Here is a 12,525-nt window from a genome sequence, read left to right on the forward strand (position 1 = left end):
TGCAGCTGTGACATACAACTATCTACTGGGGCTTTGGGGGAAAAAAATAAATAAAAAAAATTATAAAAAAACAAAAAAGCAAGTTAGAGAACCAAAGGTTTGGTGATTCCACCCTGTGGTTCCATGTGCCAGCTCGTGAAGGCACCCAGAGGTCTGGGAGCACAGGGCAGGGCTACAGAGATGAAGGGTGAATGAGGGAATGCACTGCCCAGGTCATACGTCCCTTTAAGGTGGTGGCTCTCAAATTCAGTGTGCAAAGCACACTGATCAGACACGGCCACTGTGCCCAGTTCTAACCAGCAGGTCTCAGCCCTGACTGTACCTTGGAACCCGATGCCCAGGCTGACCCCAGTCTAATAAGATGGTGGTCTCTGAGGAGGCCAGGGCGTCAGTATTGTCAGAGCTCCTGGGTGGATCCCATGCTCACCAGGATTGAGAGCCAGTTGAGTGAGATCTGAGAATCTGCATTTTGCCCAGTCGGCCTGGTGAAGCAGGGGAAAGCTCTCCGAGCAGGCCACACCCTGGAAGGCAAAGTCACCAGCCAGTACCACCCAGCCCCTGTGTGTGGGAGGCCCCGACCTCTGGCCCCAGGTACCCCTGCCAGAGTGCCTTGACCAAGATTGAGAGGCACGGGGGAGGGAGGCCGCGGCCCCGGCCTGGCTACAGCGCCCTCTGGTGGTCAGCCGGCTCGCGGGCGCTGCGACTGGCGCAGACCCCGGGAGAACCCACTTTGTGCTGGGTATAGTGCTGAGTTCTTAACCTACCTCGTGTCGTTAGTCCCCGGGGAAATATTCCAGCAAGCAGGTGCTGGAGGACCATTTTGCAGAGACTCAGAGACGCGGAGGTTACACATCTAGACAGATCCCCTGGCATTAAGAGGGTCTCTGGGCTGCCCCAAATCTCAACCCCATTCCCTGGCATCCATCACACGACTAGTCACATTTCCCCGATTTACTCCTATTGAGGTATGAATAACGGATAGGAGCTGGGAGGTCTTGTTTTCCACAGGTTTTAACAGCAGGAAATAGGGGGCGTTCGGCATTTATTTGCCAGGGCGGGAGGGACTAGTGGGTTCCAGGACTTCCCACTGCTGCTGTGGCCTCATTTAAGAAGGCTGGGGGTTTGACCCTCTGCAGCCTGTCATGCACCTGCCTCCTCAGGCCCCTACAAGCTGGATGAGACCTCTGGCTCCCTCCTCACCTGGCTGTGCCCAGCAGGTGACTCCAGACTGCCCTGTGAGCCTGGAGGCTGGAGAGCTGGTTTTGGTTCCTCTGAGTCCTGATCACCCTTCCAGGTACCTTCTTATCTCCTTGGGGCTCGGGGGAGAGATGCACAAAACTGAAAACATGGAACGTGGTAGCAGAGAAGGGGAAAGGAGGCAAAGAAGGGCCTCCAAAGGTGGGAGCCAGGCCCACCTGAGTGAGCTCTGCCGAGGTCAGGCCAGATCGGTGAGGTTTGGGGAACTGGGGCATTCCCTGGGTCTCTCGTATGACTGATTTCAACCCTCGCCAGCTGTAGCCTCAGTGATTGAAGTCTTTGGAACTTGAATACTAGTCCCCAAATCAGGCTGCTTAAGTGGCCTTAAGAAGACCCCCAATTTCTTCTCTTTCCTTGCTGTGAAATACATACTCTGAAGGCCCTGACATTTGCTGCTCAGCCCACATTAAGCACTAAAGCCCAGAACCTTTGGGGAAGGTATGTTTTCTTTTTTCTTCTTCTGAAGGGGGAGTTTAGCTTTCTATTGATTTCACATGTGATGGGAGACGTAAGTGCTGTGGGTGGGGCGGCAGTGTTGAGCTCTGTTCCTGAATGCATACGTTCCTTCATGGAACAGGCACCTGCCCTGTGCCAGAAGCTCGATGGGCGTCACTTGGAGCTGTCACTCGACAGGCATGATCTAGCACTTGCTGTGTGTGGCTCAAGAGCTCATGATAGTGGCACTCTGGGTCCAGCACCGTGCTTGATGCTTTCACTGCATTGTCAACTGCAATTAATCCTCACAACAACCCCGGGAGGAAACGACTGTTAGTCTCCCCATTTTTCAAATCAGCAAACTGAGGCTCTCAGGGGTTAAGAAATTTGCCCAATGGCTCTGGGTGGGGGCTCCATTGTGATGTTTCCTGCAGAGACAAGCACAGGCTCCCACAGTCTCCTGCGCTTGCTCAGGAGCTATCAGGGAGAGAGCACACGGGTCCCTTGTCCTGGTCCTCAGAGGCCCCAAGAAAAGGGGAGGTGAGCCTGGTGGCAGGCAGGGACAGTGGAGGGCAGAAAGGATGGGGCACAGGAAGGCTGACTTGGAGCTGGAAGGACCCTTGGAGATCATGGATCTCTGGTGGGGATCTCCACGGATTCACATGGAAAACTGAGGCTAGAGAAGGGAAGGGGCTGGGCCAGGGCCGCACAGAAAGATCCTTAGAGGGGGCAGCCAGGTGTGTCCCCAACATGCTTCCTCCTTTCTGCCCACTGGGGGCTCACACTGAGCCCGGTGCACAGTGGGTGGTCTGTAACTATTGATGACTGAGCACAGGTGAGTGAGTCAATGGGAGGTGTCCACCGAGTGCTTACAGCAGCCCAGCCCTGCCCCTCACTCTCTGCTCCCATCCCCCTGCCCTGCTCTGGGGAGGAGCAAGAGTAAGGAGCAGGTAAAAGCAGGGGTGGCTGCCAGTCCTGCCTTGTGGCATTAGCAGCAGCAGGTGACCAAAGCTCGGGGCCTCAGAGGTTGATGCCCTCCAGCTGGGTGACAGAGGCTCACCACCCCAGCTGAGTGTTGGGACCCAGTTCAAGAGCAAGGCAGCTGCAGCGGGCCACAGCCTGTTAGAAACCTGCCATCAACAGTGTTGGCAAGGCCTCTCTGAGCCACTTCCTGGGTTTTAAATCATGAGTTCAGAAACAACGAAGCCAATTAGACACACTTTGCATCAATAATAAGTTAAAAATAATACACTTCACAAAAGGCTTACATTGAATTAAAAATGGATCTTGTTGGGCTGGACCCCCTGGCGTAGCGGTTAAGTGCACGCGTTCCGCTGCTGGCGGCCCGAGTTCAGATCCCGGGCGCGCACCGATGCACCGCTTGTCAGGCCATGCTGTGGCGGCGTCCCACATAAAGTGGAGGAAGATGGGCATGGATGTTAGCTCAGGGCTGATCTTCCTCACAAAAAAAATAAATAAATAAAATAAAAATGGATCTTGTTAGTTTAATTGTTCTTGAATGCCCTGTTTGGAAACAAGGTATGTTAAAAAAAAAAAAAAAAAGATTGTCTTTGAACCCTGGCTCGGGTTTGCAAAAGCTGGATATCAAATGCTCCTATTTATATTAGACCCATACTCATGCTCAGCCTAGTGTGTGCCAGGAGGTGGCAGTGCTGATGGCCAAATCGTAGCAGGCAAGCCTGGGGTCAGATATGGGTCTACACCTGCCTGTCCCACCCCCAGCTGTTCCTTGACCTCTCTGAGCCTCATTTTCCTTAGCTATAGCTTGTGCATAATAGTACCTGCTTTACAGGGTTGTTGTGGGGCCGTGCATGGAACCCTCTTCGTGCAGCCTGGCACACAGTGAGTACTCAGGAAATCCGAGACTGTTATTCTTAGCTCTGTGAACATTTGACATGTCTTCATGCATGTCTGCCTCAGAACAATGCTGTAAGTATAAAGCATGGCTGGGAATCCAGGAATCCAGCGTCCAGGAATCCTGTAGAAAGGGGACACAATTTTCCTGGGATGGGAGTGGATGAAGAGCCCTGGATTTCGAGTCAGGAGTGGGTTCCAGACCCGCCAGCAAAGTCCTTCACTCCCTCCCTTGCCGTGGGCTTTGTTTGGGCCATCAGCCAGCACGACAGCAGGAAAATGAGTGTCTCATGCTGATATGAATGGCAAGCGGGTCTCATGTGGTTTTAAATTATGGAAAAGAAAATTTGAATGTCAAATGCCCCAGTTCTTGACACAGATTAAAATCAAATGACATGAAAGGCAGTAATTACCATTGTCACGAAATGCCATTGAAAGTTGCGGCAGCAGCAGAATGAGCGACTGCCGCCTGGAACGTGGCCCCTTCTCTGCCCACTGTTGCGTGGTCTTAGGGCCCACACCAAAATCTCTCCCTTGACCCTCGTGATCTTCCCTAGCATGTTCCAGAGGCAGAGCTGGAGAACCTGTGGAGGCCCCCAAACGTATCCCTTGCTGGTGGCATCCAGGGCGTGGATAGGTACGCAGGTTGCCCTGCATTTCTTCAGCAGTTACTAGGGTCAGATCCTGCACTTCAGGCTTTTCTAGCACATTTGTGGGCGTGACACTGAAATGAAGGCTGGACTCACTAATTCACTCCCTGAGCATTTAGTGAGCACTGACTAAATGCTCTGTAGGATGGTGGGCAACCGGTGCAAACAATGAACAGGCCTCATGGTCTCATGGGGGAGGCAGGTCTGTGAGCATACAATTACAGTACAGGGGATGGTGGGGGTCAGAGCGCCTGCCGGGCTGTGGGTGCACAGAGGAGGGGCTGGCTCTTTCTGGGAGAGCAGCAGGGCCCAGGGAAGACCTCCTAGAAGACATGTCTAATCTTGAGATCCAAAGAATAAGTAGGTCCCACCACCAGCCTAGCAACACTTTTCAAGTCTGCTAATACCAAATATTGCTGGGATGTGAAGCAGTGAGTCCCTATTAGAAAGGGTAGGAATGTAAATTGGCCCCCTTCCCCTGGAAGGCAATTTAGCATCCTTTGGGAGTGCTGAAGACCCAGAGTTTTCACTGTTGGAGAAAGTCATGCCTGTGACTTTGAGTGTCACACGGGCAAGAACGTTCATTGCCACGTTGCTTGTAAATTGTCAAGCTGGAAACAACCCGAACGTCCTCCACTGGAGACTAGATCAAGAACGGGAGGTGAATTCCTGCAGTGGGATAGGGGTTCATCCACTTACACGGTGGGAGAGAGCTACTACCTGTTTCAAAACGGATGAGGGCAGGCCCGGTGGCTTAGTGGTTAAGTGTGCACGCTCTGCTGCTGGTGGCCCAGTTGGGATCCAGGCGCACACCAACGCACTGCTTCACCGGCCATGCTGAGGCCCTTTCCCACATACAGCAACTGGAAGGATGTGCAGCTATGACATACAACTATCTACTGGGGCTTTGGGGGAAAATAAATAAATAAATAAAATCTTTAAAAGAAAAAAACCGATGAAATTTCGAAACACGTTAAGGGGGGAAGCACGTTGCGGAAGGATATGTGCGGGGTGATGAAATAGTGCAGAGCAGAGCTGCACGGGCCCAGGGGTGCAAACTTCTGTGTCCAATGCGCAGACCTGCAGGGGTGAGAGCTCCCGGCCAGGAGACTGGCCGCCTCGGGGGGGATGAGGGAGAGGCGAGGGAGAGGCCTGGGATCCCGAGGGTACCTGAAAGGCTTGACTTCACCGTCATGTTTCACGTCTTTTAAAAAAATCTGACGCCTACAAGGAAAACCATTAGACGTTCCTAGAGCTTCGTAGAGTGTCTGCTGATGCTTGTTTTGTTCGCTGTGCTTTTTTCTGAGACGTTTCATAATTTTTAAAAGTGTTTTTTAAAGAAGAGTAGGCGTTCTGTCTCTTGACCTGACCGCTGGTTACCTGTGTCCCTTTATAATGATTTGTCACACTGTACATTTGTTCTATATGCTTTTCTTTATGGAGGTGACATTTCACAGTTTTTAAAAGTTAAAAAGGATGAGTAGATGAGAGGCTGGCGCCAGGGAAGCAGTCGCAGGCAGAGGAACTGGCGGGAGCAAAGATCTGGGAGCTGAGCAGAGCCCCGGGTGTGCAGACCCCTGGGAGCCCAGGCCCAAGGGTGCGCGGTCCCCTGACCGGCAGCCCCGCACCCAGCCCTGGCCTGCGTGTGCTCTGCTCCCCCCCGCCCCCCCCAGTCCCGGCGCCTGCGTCAGGCTGGATAGAAAGTGAGCTCTCAGGGAGGGGCGCCCCCTGGAGGCGAGAGGGTGTTCAATAAAGGGGTTTAGCCACCGGCTGGTGTGGTAAGAGGTGGGCGTGCGGCCTGCAGGTGGGGACTATTATGAGCTTGGCATCTCTTGTTGGATGCGGCGGGGGCGGCTGCGCTGCCGGGGGAACTCGTGGCAGCGGCAGGTGACGACAACCCGGCTGGGGGAGCTGGGGGGCGGCCCGGGCTGAGGCGTAGGGGAGCAGCTGCACGCTGAGCCCCCAGGTTCTTTGGACGGCTGCCTTCGCGAGCTCGGTAGGCTTTTCCAGGGTTTTCGAAAGTTTGGGGGAGACACAGCACTGCAGGGGTGATAGGAAGGTTGCATTTTTCCGGGAGAAGAAAAAAACAAGCTTCAAGAGGAAAAGGTTGTTTCTTAAAATTTCTCGTATTCTTTGGGCATCGGTGATGGGAAGTCAGAGCCGAGCGCAGCGCTGCGCCCCGTGTGGGCGCAGGAAAGGGGGGGGCCCCTGGCGTCAGGGGCAATGCTGAGTGTTTATCTGACAAGTAATCTTATTAAGAAAACTGGTAGACATAAGGAAAAGTGCAGAGACTGATTCTGCCCCAGACTAAGAAATAAAATATTAGAAATAAAATTGCTGCCCCTCGTACCCGCCTCCCCAACAAACATGGCCCTCATTTCCTCTGTGTTCTTCCTGAGAGAACCAGCACCTGCGTCTAGTGTGTGGAGCATTTCTCTGCATCATAGGCCAGAGGCGTCCCTGAACAAAAGCTAGAGAATTGTTTCACGTTTTTAAGCTTAGTATAAAGTTATCTGTGCTCGAGGATCCTTCTGCCATCTGATTTCCCCTGGCATGTTTTTGAAATTGACCTTTGCTCAAGTGCATTTCTTTTCTTTTTGTAAGAGTTTTATTGAGATATAATTCACATGCCATACAATTCACCCATTTAAATTAGTGTACAATTCAATGGTTTTCAGTATATTCATAGAGTTGTGTGACCATTGCCACAATCAATTCTAGAACAGTTTCATCACCCAAAAAAAGAAACCCCATACCCTTTAGCCATCACCCCCCAAATCCCCCATACTCCCAGCCCTAGGCAACCACTAATCTACTTCCTGAGTGTATAGATTTGCCTATTCAGGACATTTCATATAAATAGAATCATACAATCTGTAGTGTTTTGTGACTAAAGCATTCCTTTTCGTGGTTGTATAATATTCCATCATATAAACTTACCATAATTTATTTATCTAAATAAATGATGTGGAATCCTGCTTTCAGCCAATATGGAGTAAAAAGGACTGTATTTACCTTCCTCCCTGAAAAAACTAAAAAACAAGATAAAATCAATGAAACAACAGTTCTCAAGACATCAGGCAACAAAGGGCAGTGCTCTCTGAGAGATGGAAATGAAGCAGGTGGCCCTCTGATGGCCTCAGCTTTCCTGCCTGGAGATCCTGCAGGCTGAGGCACAGGGAGGTGAACCCAGGTGGTGCCCGGTGGACTCCCCACGTTGAGAAGATGAAGCTGAGAGTTCAAGGATGCCAAGGTGGCAGGAGTTCACAATGCAGCCTATTGGAGACGAGAGAGCTGTAGAGAGAAAAGCCTGGAGGTCTGCAGAGGCTCCCCCTCGAGTACCCAGCTGAGTATTCATCAGTGCATGTGTCGGAGGGAACGACCCAAGGCTGGAGAAAGAACCATCTTAATGGATAAGAGGGAACAAGCCTCGGCTCACACAGGTTGGGGAACAGAGCCTGATCCAGCAGCCAGACTGGAAAACCTCATGATTCAAGGTCATTGTATAAAGTGAATATTTATGGGAATACAAAAAATATCCAGCACTCAATCAGGTAAAATTCACAATGTCTGGTATCCAATCAAAAATTACCAAGCATGAAAAGAAACAGGAGAAATATCAATCAATTGAAACTTACCCAGAACCAACACAAATATTAGAACTAGCAGACAAGGACATTAAAACAGTTATTATAACTATATTCCATGTGTTAAAAAAGTTAAGTAGAGGATGAATAAGTGGAGGATAGAGGATTTTTAGGACAGTGAAACTACTCTGTATGATACTACAACACTGGATACATGTCCACTATTTGTCCAAATCATCCATTTGTCCAAACCCACAGAATGTACAACATCAAGAGTGAACCCTAATGTAAACTATGCGCTTTGGGTGATAATGATGTGTCAATGTAGGTTCATCGATTGGAACAAATGTACCACTCTGGTGGGGGATGTTAATAGTGGGGGAGGCTGTGCATGTGTGGGGGCAGGGAGTATATGGGAACTCTACCTTCCACTCAATTCTGCTGTGAACCTGTAACTGCTCTGAAAAATAAAGCCTATCTTGGGCCAGCCCGGTGGTGTAGTGGTTAAGTTCTCACACTCTGCTTCGGTGGCTCGGGGTTCACAGGTTTGGATCCTGGGGGCAGACCTACGCACCGCTCATCAAGCCATGCTGTGGCAGCATCCCATAGACAAAATAGAGGAAGATGGGCACAGATGTTAGCTCAGGGCCAATCTTCCTCACCAAAAAAAAAATGGGGGAAAAAAATAAAGCCTATCTTTAAAAAAAAGTTAAGCAGAGATACGAAAGATATAAAAAAGACCCCAATCATACTTCTAGAGAAGAAAATTATGATGTCTGAGGTGAAAAATGTGCTAGATGGGATTAACAGCAGATTAGACATAGTAAACCTGAAGACATAGCAATGGAAAATATCTAAAATGAAACTTAGAGGAAAAAAAAAATTTTTTAATGAACAGGGCACCAGTGAGTTGTGATACAATTTCAAGCAATCTAATGTATTTGTAAGTGGAATCTCTGAAGGAGGAGGGGATGATGGTACAGTAAAAATATTGGAAGAAATAATGGCAGAAAATTTTCCAGATTTGATGAAAAGTGTAAATCCAGAGATCCAAGAAGCTCAATGAACCCCAAGCACAATAGACACAAGGAAAACTACACCAAAGCACATCGTAATTAAATTGGTAAAATCCAGTGAAAAAGAGAAAAATCTTTTTTTTTTTTTTTTGTGAGGAAGATCGGCCCTGACCTAACATCTGCCAATCCTCCTCTTTTTCTGCTGAGGAAGACTGGCCCTGGGCTAACATCTGTGCCCATCTTCCTCCACTTTACATGGGACGCCGCCACAGCATGGCTGGACAAGCGGTGCATCGGTGTGCGCCCGGGATCCAAACCAGTGAACCCTGGGCCGCCACAGCGGAGCGCGCGCACTTAACTGCTTGCGCCACCAGGCTGGCCCGAAAAAGAGACAATCTTAAAAGCAGCCAAAGAAAAAAGTCATGGTAAAGAGGAACAAAAAATAAGGATGATGGCAGGTTTCTCTTTGGAAACAATGCAAGTGAGGAGACACTGGGACAAATCTTTAAAATACTGAAAGAAACACACACACACGCACACGCACAGTCAACCCAGAATTCTATGGCCAGCAAGGGTATCAAGAGTTTTTCAGACACCCAAAGCTAAAATAATTCATCTCCAGCATTTATGGAAAATGTTAAAGGAAGGCCTTCAAGCAGAAGGAAAATTATTCCAGATGGAAATAGAAGCCACACATAGGAACAAAGAACACCGGAAACAGTAACGTTATGGGTGACTGGTATAGTAATGAAGCTTCAGTGAACAGCTATCTGGAATTGCAAAGGCAGGTAAATTAGTTCCAGAGGTCACATGATTTAACATTTCTTTATAAAAATGTCATTATTGCTATAGGGTTGGACACAAGCCAGGAGAGCTGTTTCTGTGTAGATAATTAAATGCAGGAAATTAGCAATGCATCTGTGCATGGAACATTCTCAACCACCGTAATAAAGTTTTCTCAGGTTAATGTACTGTTTTGCTACTAATTTCTCAATTACCCACTTTGTTGGACAGCTATACATGTGGCATCTGCCCTGTACAAAACACTCCACCTGGCTATGTGGAGAACATAAAGATAAACCAGAAAATCACCTGGGTTTTGAAGATTTCATAATCTAGAACAAACTGCCATAATAGAAGATAATAAATACAATTGCCTGATGAAAGGAAGAAATACAGAGCCGGGAGGGAGAGATTTAACCCCACGAGATCTAAGGAAGGCCATTTCCTGGGTAACCTTCCAAAGCATGAGAATTTAGAAATATTTAGTTAAGAAAGCCTGCCTCTTATTTGTCGTTTGTTGGCAACTTCTGATTAAAATATGCTTCATCCCCCCACCTTCTGTTATTCTACCCTGTTTGAAACTGGAGAGAGAGGGAATGTGAGAGGGAGGGAGGGAAGGAGAGAGAGACAGACAGACGGAGGGAATCGAGGGAGAGGGAGAGGGTAGGAGGAAGGCCTGGAACTAGAGAAGTTTTTTTTGTTTTAATTTTTTTTTCCTTTTTTCTCCCCAAAGCCCCGGTAGATAGTTGTATGTCATAGTTGCACATCCTTCTAGTTGCTCTATGTGGGACCCCGCCCCAGCATGGCTGGACAAGCGGTGCGTCGGTACGCGCCTGGGATCTGAACCTGGGCCACCAGTAGCAGAGCGCATGCACTTAACTGCTAAGCCACGGGGCCGGCCCCGTGGAGGAGTTTTCACCACTAAAATATCTAGATTCTCTCTGAAGGGGGCTGGTAAGAGGGTGACGGCCTTGGGACACTATGGCTGCACTTTGGGCTTGCACACAGATTTCTCAGATGTGTAGGGGACGTGCACAGAGAGACATGTTGGGTTGGGAGCTTTAGGAACCTGTGGAAAGTCTGATTAATTTTATACTTCTATGAGTTTATTTCCTTTTTGTTTTCTCAAAAAGTAAGCCCCTTTTTGAGAATTTTAGCCTGTCTTATCTTTCCTAAGACAAAAAGGGGTTGTTTGGGCCCTGGGACTTGATACGTGTGGAAATCTCCCATTCTGTTCCTTAGCCAGGTTGGGAAATCACTGGCCTGGAGGACATGAGTTAGGGCTGGTTCATCCTTGGATTCCTCTTTGCACAGTACCTGGGCAATGGAAAGCATTCCATGAAATATTGATTGGAGAAGGAAAAAAGTTCCTCTTCCTACAAAAGTAAAATTGGAAGTCTTTTCAGGCATAGTTGGGGCCTTGAAGGCTAACTTCATTAACGTAGGCCCCATCATTCCACCCCTTACATGTGCCCTCTAGTCAAACTAGATGTTACTGTTGCCCACACGGGCTATGCCCTCCCCTGGAAGGCCCTCATCCACCCCCCATGCGCACATAGCTCACTCTCAGTCAAACCTGACCTACACCTGAATGCTTGGCTTAGAGACCATCTCCTCCCAGAAGTCTTTTCTGATCCCCTCCCCTGCCACCACCATCAGCAAGCTCCTTCTTCCTCCTCTTTAGTCCCCATTTTCTTCCTATTGCCAAACTGACTTGTGTCTTTCCCAGCCCTAAGTGTTCAGGCGCCAGCCCAGCCTGGGGAGAGGTAGGAGGCAGAAGAGGAAGTGAGCGAGACCATAGAGGAACTGCGAGAAGCTGGGCCAGGGCTGGGGCCTGGAAAACGAGGGGGAGATGGTTTGAGGTGAGGCTGGAGGGGGGCAGGAGGAGGCCATTCAGGGCCCTGGCCAGAGGCTGGGCTTAATCCAGTAGGAATCATGGGGGAGGAGACGTGTTTAGACATGTTTGAACAGGAGAGTGCTTGTGTTCAGTTCTAAAAGGTTCCCTGGGCTGCTGTGTAGAGAATGAGCTGTGGGGAGGGGTGGAGGTCAAGAGGCAGCTGGAGGCCATTGACTCTCTCCCTCTGTGGGAGAGTCCACCCCTCTCTGGCCCTACAAGTTGGGGTGCAGGCTCCTCCTTCCCGTGGGCCAGTGCATCCCACAAAGTGATGCAACTTGGGCCCCTGAGGATGATGGAGGGACAGGCTAGTTGCTGAGGTCTGTGTCCCTGATATCAGCTAAAATTAAATTCCTGGTGGGGTCTAAACTTCAGACCCCCTCATCCCCAACCTGGTGGACCCAGGTTCAAGCTTATCTCCAAATAACCTCTTAGGTAAAAGGCCTCATCCAGTTCTGAATTGGGTGGTGGTTTTTTTAGTCTTTTGAGTATGGAGGAGTAGAGATGAAAACTTCCTGAATTTAAGGTGCAGCGTATGAATAGCAAGTTTTTCTTCAAACTTTGGTCGGCTGCCCCCGCCCCCCAAGAAAATATGTGAAAACCATATTTACTGAATATTCAGATCTGAAGTCATGGAAGGGAACATACAAACGGGCCACGTCTCCGCTTCAGCAGCCCAGGGTTCGCAGGTTCAGATCCTAGGTGTGGACCGACGCACTGCTTGTCAGGCCATGCTGTGGCGGCGTCCCATATAAACTAGAGGAATATGGGCACGGATGTTAGCACAGGGCCAGTCTTCCTCAGCAAAAAGAGGAGGATTGGCATCAGATGTTAGCTCAGGGCTAATCTTACACACACACACACACACACACACACAAACGGGCCACGTACAACTTGGTGTACTAATTAACTCACCTGTGCTATCTGATGAAGACTGAGGCCGAAACAGACATTTTTGAGGAAAAGCGTTTGCCAATGCCGGAAACTCTGTGTTGTTCTTTGGTGGGGATGAGACTGGATGAAGGGTG

Source organism: Ceratotherium simum, chromosome 5 (assembly GCF_057802395.1).
Source record: "Ceratotherium simum simum isolate JZ-2026a chromosome 5, ASM5780239v1, whole genome shotgun sequence".
NCBI lineage: Eukaryota > Metazoa > Chordata > Mammalia > Perissodactyla > Rhinocerotidae > Ceratotherium > Ceratotherium simum.